A 7,528-nucleotide genomic window follows, 5' to 3' on the forward strand; every position below is an offset into this window, starting at 1 on the left:
TTTAGTTGATTTGTTTTGATGCCTTAGTGTGTGGTGATTTTATGTTAACCTAGTATTGGTTGTGCTTATTCGTCTTATGAGCGTCGCGAAATTATAAGATAGCTTGTTAATTCTTAATGAAGCGATAATGAATTTAAGGATTTAGAACTTTTCATGTTAGCATAGGTTCATATGTTATTGTTATGCATGATTCATAGGTAATTTTAACCATCTTACTTGCCCTGTATAATCATGATAGATAACTTGTGCATTAAACCGTTATGTTGTCAAATTCTATAGACATATAGGGTCTCAATATAATTGGTGTCTATTCAGCTTCCATCTCTTTTGTGGATGTCTGGTAGTATGGTATTCGTGCGACGAAAGTTGGCGTTTATCAGTTTCGTGTTATCTGATTAGTGTCATCACCATTACATGCTAAGGTTAAGAGCGAAAAGGCTATTGAATGAAGTACTTAATGAAGTTAGAATCCCATGTTTGTGTCAGATATTATTCAACTCTCTTTACTCTCTTTAGTTAACGTTCTCTAGTATAATTCTCAATAGTTAATCTTAGTATAATCAAACCCAAAATTGTTATTCGTCTTAGCATTGAATAATAGCCATATCATTGTTGTATAAGTGCATAAATCAGAAAGTTAATCTAAGCCATTCTTTGTGGGAACGAATCTGATTTATATCTTATACTACTTGCTAATGCGTATACTTGCGTGAATTTTAGCACGTGTTTAGCGACTAACTAGTTTTTGGCGCCGCTGCCGGGGAACGGTGTTAACTTTTAGTTTATGTATTTGTCATCAGTGATCGTTAAAGTTCATTTACTCGGACTTTGTTACTTACCTACTCATTTCTTTGTCATGTTTCAGGTACTCTAGCGAGCGTGTATGCATACGCATTCGCGGGCTCGTAAGAGAAATCTGGATCAAGCCGAGAAAGAAGCTGTAGTGATTCGAAGGGAAGTTCTTGAGGATGTAGAGAAAATAGAAGAAGAAGAAGAGAAAGTCGAGAAACCAGCTTTAGTATTGATGGGAAATCATGGAGAAAATCCTAAGGCTCTGATGGACTATTCTCAGCCTAAGATCAATGATATTCAGTCAAGCATTATCAGACCAGCCATCTCAGCTAACACTTTTGAGATCAAGTCGAGCACGATTCAGATGATACAGAACTCAGTTTAGTTTGGGGGTTCTCCTATAGAAGACCCCAACATACACATCAGGGATTTCATCGAGATCTGCGACACTTTGAAGTTCAATGGGGTGACTGAAGATGCTATCAAGCTGTGACTCTTCCCATTCTCTTTGAAGGATAAAGCAAAGTGTTGGTTACATTCTCTACCACCAGGGTCTATCACCAAATAGGATGATCTAGCTCAAAAGTTTCTCACTAAATTCTTTCCTATGGAGAAGACTGCTGCAATCAGGAATGCTCTTACTCAGTTTGCTCAGCAAACTGGAGAATCTCTGTGTGAGGCTTGAGATCAAAATAAGGAGATGCTAAGGAAGCGCTCATACCATGACATGCCTGATTGGATGATTATAAACTATTTCTACAATGGTTTGGGCGCTCAGTCTAGACCTATGCTCGATGCAGTATCTGGTGGAGCCTTATGGGCCAAAAGCTATAATGAAGCTTATGAGTTGATTGAGCTCATGGCAGCTAATGAATACCATAATCCTACACAAAGAATGTTGCAAGGCAAGGTAGCAGGAATTCTGGAAGTGGATACATCTACTGCTATAGGTGCTCAACTTCAAGATTTGACGATGAAAGTGGATTTTGGTGAATTATGAAGTTAATCAAATCACTAGTGTTTGTGAGCTTTGTGCGGGGGCACATGAAACTGAGCAGTGTGCTATTTCTAGCAAATCAGCTCAATTTGTGAGCAACTTTCAAAGATCACAACAACAAGCTCCAGCCACTTATCATCCAAATAACTGCAATCATCCTAACTTCAACTGGAGTAATAATCAGAATGCAGTGCAACAATCTTATCAGCCATACAAAGCAAAGCAGTATAACCCTCCTGGTTTTCAGCAACCGCAATATGCCCCTAGGCAACAACTTCAACTTCAGCAGCTACCGCAAGCTAATGGAAAATCTGAATTGGAGGAGTTGAGGCTCATGTGCAAGAGCCAAGTTGTGTCAATCAAGACCTTGAAGAATTATATTGGGCAAATTGCTAATGCATTACTGAATCGTCAACCTAGCACACTCCTAAGCAATACTGAAGTGTCGGGCAAGAAGGAAGCTAAGGAGCATGTTAAGGCAATTACATTGAGGTCTGGTAAGGTTACGAATCCTGAAAAAGCTATGTTATTCCTAGTGGACTAACAATGAGATTTACAGAAGGGGGGTTGAATGTAAATCTCAAAACTTTTTCAAGTTTTGAGCAGTTTATGAAAGTTGTGTGTTCAAGAAGAACAAGTGTGTGAATTGCTTTAAGCTAATACAGACAGATATATATTCAAGCACAAATGTAAAGAACACAACAGACCTTAAAAACTTTTCTGGTGGATTTGTTGTTCCACCAGAGATGGTATTTTAGAAAATCTGTGATTAAACAATGTTGATCACAGCTGCATCCTAGTACAAACTAGATGAATTTTCTCTCAATATTTTTCTAAACAGCTCTGGAAAATCTCTCGTCTAATTACTAGCTTCTACTTGGTTTATATATTACCAAGTGTACAAGTGAAGAACAATATAAAATACAGTAATAAAATAAGATCTTCACTTGCTACTTTTCCTGTTCACTCCAGTACTTTGTTGACTATTGCATCTTTGTACTAAAGAAGAACGGCTGCTTTTTCTGTTGTTCCTGAAATTCGGCTACCACATCTCAGTTGTCTCTATCAACCCATGTGCCTCTGTTTGTAGGTACAACTACCCCTTATCAACGGCTAATCATCAGAACATCCGTTGAAGCTTTCATACGTTGATGCACTCATCCGTTGAAGGATGTTATCCGTTGAAGCTTTCATCCGTTGATGCACTCATCCGTTGAAGGATGTTATCCGTTGAAGCTTTAGAGACATCCGTTGAAGCTTAGCTTCTCATCCGTTGAAGGTCTTTAAGTCATCCGTTGATACCACTTCACTTATACAAAATTACAAGGCATGAAGTATTTACAATTGGCCTTCCTATCTGCATATCATCTAGTAGTCAACATGACTCATAGTTTCTCTCAACTTCCAAGAATTACATTTTAAATACAGAGACTGAAATATGCTACAACACTAGACTTATTTCTAAGTAAAGCTACACCATCAACGGATAGCCAAAGTGGTCTTATCCGTTGAGGCTACAGACACTAAATTTCTACTTAAGTATTTTGTTAAACATATCATCAAACTAATGTACATACATTCCTAACAATCTCCCCCTATTTATGTCTATAAGAATTGTAGGCATAAATTCAGGGTTAACTTGATGATAACAAAACACTTAACAGATATATGAATTGAAACTAAGTAGAAATTTAAAAATGCTGCAAAAGTGTATGTACTAGGAGATAATTGAAGATTTACAGTGTTTCCAAGGACACTCCTTTAGTCTGAGCAAATCATCTTTTTCTTCTTTGTTCCCTGGTTTTCTTTCCTAGCCTTTTGTCATTTTCCTCAATTTGGAGTTGGAGTTGTCTGAAGAATTCAGCTTCATCTTCAACACTGACATCCAACTTAGATTGCATTTCTTTGAGAGTTTCATTGCTGGCAATCTTGAGTTGGTCTTCAAGTCTGAAAAATCTTCTGACTCCTTTATCATCTCTAAATTCCATCAACCAATGAGGTGATTTGTGAATTTTCATTTCCCTTTCTTGAATGAGTAAAGTCCTGGGTAAAGCATTGGGCTCCCTCCAAGTTTTCCTTATATTGGCTATCTTGTTGAGAATTTCAGTCTTGGCAGTTCTGGTAAAGCCAGAATCCTTTTGTATAGCTGAATAGACTCTAATCAAGGTAGAGTAGCCTTCATCCAGAATCCTGTGGAGAGGCCATGTTCTTTCCCCAGCTCCTTTATATCTGAACACTAATCTCTCTGGTAGCTGTCTGTAGGCAGCTATTCCCCTTACATCCTCCAGCTCATCCAGATAGAGTTCAATGTCTGAAATTTCTTTTATGTCACAGATGTGAACATAATCATCTTTAGAAATGGGTGACTTAGGCTTAGGTTTTTGTTTTTGAGTGAATTTCTTAGAGGTTATGGGAGGTGTAGATTTTGGTTTTCTTTTCTGTTTCTTTGGTAGTGGAAGAGTGGTTAGAAAGGTAGGCAATTTGATAGTGTCCCAATCAATAGGTTCCTCTTTTGGAATGATTGGTTCACCATGGATGTTTATTGTGGGATCAGCAACAAGGGGTTCAGGTATGGAAGGTAGTGGTTTAGATATAGATTTGGTTACTTCAGTGTTATCTCCACTCCTTCTATGTGCCTTGGCCTTTCTTCTGTTTCCCTTCTGCCATTCCTCTCTTTCTTCCACACTCTCACCAAATATACTCCCTAAAACCTCATCTAGGTTTGTAGTCTTGTCTTCACCCCTGACTTCAATCCCTTTTTCTTTTTCAACTAGACTTGACTTTAGCTGTTGTTCAAGCTTTGCTTGTGCTCTTTTGTCAGCCTTTAATTGCTTGTCTTCTTCCTTCTTGGCTATTGAGAATTTGGGATGTCCTTGCATCACACATATGCTCTTTCCCTCTCTAATGATAATAGCTCTATTTCTCCTTACAGCCTCATCCATGGTCTTTTTGAGATAAGCAATACTCCTGCCTAAAATCTTGTTCTCATCAGCTTTTGGAGGAGGAAAGTCCACTTCTTTTAAAGGATTCTTTGTTGAGTCCTTATTGGATCTTTCATTGGGCTTGAGAATTATAGCTTGTAGTTCTTTGGAAGAAGCTTCTCCATCCTTATGACTCCCTACTGGCATGAGCTCCATGTTGATTGGTTCAATTTTTGTGCTGTATTTCACAGATGTTGATTTGTCTTGTGTAGAACCAAACAACAGTTGCAACCTTTCATCAATTCTCCTCCTTTGTTCTTTCACTTGAATTTCAGCTGCTGCTAGCTGAATCAAATCAATTCCATCAGGCTTGCCCTTGATTTGAATGATTGGAGAAGTAGTGATGGCAGGAACTAGCACTTTAGATATGTTAACTTTTGTAGATGGCTCTCCTTCCCCTTCCCTTTTACTCTCCCCCTTTTTGTTATCATCAAGGAGAGGGGTCAAGCCTTGTGCTTTTGCCAGCTGCATTAGGAGACTGGTTTGAGATTGTTGATTGTGAAGAATGGTGGCCACAGAATCTTCAATAACTTGAACTCTGTCTTCTAACTTGGCCAACCGTTTTTCAGTAACAGATTCTTTCTTCAATCTCAAAACCAAGTCCTGCAATGTACCATAGGGCATGACTGAATCCAATTTTTCTGAAGTATAGGTTTTCAAGTCAGCAATATCCTTCTTGAGATCATCCATACTCAGATTCTGCTTCACTTGCTGCAGCTTCATGAGATGCAGTGAGTCCAGGTGAGCTTGAAGGATAGCCTTGATACTTGCATGTGAAGTATTCTGAATGGCCTGTTGAATAGTGTTGATTTGTTTGACTAAAGAGACATTGAATTCCCCTGATCTATACTCCTTAGTCAAGGCCCATTCAGGTAGATTTGGAATTGAACTAGGGCCTTCATCTCCCCCTAAGTTCATGCTTCCATCAAAAGAAATAGAGTCATCATCATCAGAATTTGCTCCAAATTCCTCAGATGGCTCACCAGCTGTAGAAGGCATTTTGTGAATGGCAGCTTTATCCCTTTGAAGAGATTGTGTTGTGTGCACTAGATGTAGTGACCTTTCTGCCTCCTCATTGCCCTGAGCAGCCAACAGTTGATAGGCTGTCACAGGATGAGTAAAAGTGTCAGCATCCAAGGAAATGTTATCAATTACAGCTTTGTAATGTTGCTGAAATTGTCTTTCCTTTTCAGCATCATCCACAATCATTGACTCATTAGCAATGGCTGGTTCCACCCTTGTATCTACTGTACCTGCTTTTCTCTCTTTTTCTCTATGTTCTTGCATCAGGGGCTCCCCCTGGCTCACACAACTCACTCCCTCACCTTCACCTACTAAGGTGGTACTCCACTCACTTACTTTTGCCATGCTGGAAGAAATAGCATGCACTTTTGAGCTCTCAATCTCTCCTTTTCCCTGGGAGCAACCCAGCCTCTCACTCAAATTGTCACTCCCTTCCCTCAATCCTAAGAGTGATTGCACAGTATTCATGTCTTCTACACTTGGGATTAATTCAGTTATTTGTGTAGAGACTGTCAACGGATGTGGAATATCCGTTGAAGGTGAAACTGATGTTATGAACGGATAACTGCTGTTAAGCTTATCTGTTGAAGAACAACCACTTGTCAACGGATGAGTGATATCCGTTGAAGAAGGAAAAGAAGTTGAAATTGAAAGTGATATAACTGTTGAATCTGTGTAGATTGATTTGAGATGTGGTGACACAGATCCTTCAATTATATCTGAAAGAATTTGCGGGTGATCCAACAAATCATCTAAGAGATGATGATCACCTGTATTTGAGTGGGGCTTCTCCCTGAGTTGTAAAGAGGGAGAATCAGGAATTGATGGGAATAACATATCCACATCCAGAGATGGTGATGAAGTGTTTGGTGATTGATGTGTGATTATTGTGAGAGAATGGGGCTGTGACTCCACATTTATTGGAGTCACATCAAACTGAGTTTGAGAAGGCATAGATACAGATGGATGTATCTGTGCAGTGTGTGCACCCTGTGTAGAAGATTGGGTTCTAGCCTTCTTTCTTCTAATAAAGGCTTTTGTTGGTGAGTGTTTGGCTTTAGTGTCCCTCCCTCGTTTGTTCTGTGTTCCTGGTTTGGAATTATTTTCAATAGTAACATCCTTTTGGGAGGATGCTACTAGGGATGTGCTAGATACCTTTTCAACCACCACAGCTTTTTGAGAAACTGTGGCTTGGCTAGCTTGGGAAGCACTCAACTTTCCTTCCTTATCCTGGGGGTTTCTTTGATGTTCACCCCTCCCCTCACCACTCACACCCTGTTCACTCACCTCAGGGTTAATAGTTGGTGTTACAACTGTTGTCTTTTGAGAAACAACAGAGGTGGATTTCTTTGTCTTTGATTTTGAAAGTTTAGTTTTGGTGACCTTGGTAGAAATCTGTTGGGGCATCACAGATTTCATGGCCACACTAGAAGATAAAGAAATAGAGGGGTTGGAAGAAGTAGGAGTTGTAGAAGCAATTACCTCACCTACCTGAGGTGCATTCATGATTGGTAAATATACCAATGGCACACTGCTGTTAAGATCCATTCTCATCAAGTCTGCAAGAACTCTTTTCTCTTGTGCCCAGCACTTGAGTTTATTATTCTCATTGATTATGACTAAACCTTCAGCAACATGGTTAGCCAATAACATAAAGAATCTAGCATAATAGATGTTATTAGGTCTATTAGCTTTGTTACCTAATCTAGTACCTAATTCTAGCATCACATAGTTG

This window comes from Apium graveolens, chromosome 1 (assembly GCF_009905375.1).
Source record: "Apium graveolens cultivar Ventura chromosome 1, ASM990537v1, whole genome shotgun sequence".
Taxonomy (NCBI): Eukaryota; Viridiplantae; Streptophyta; class Magnoliopsida; order Apiales; family Apiaceae; genus Apium; species Apium graveolens.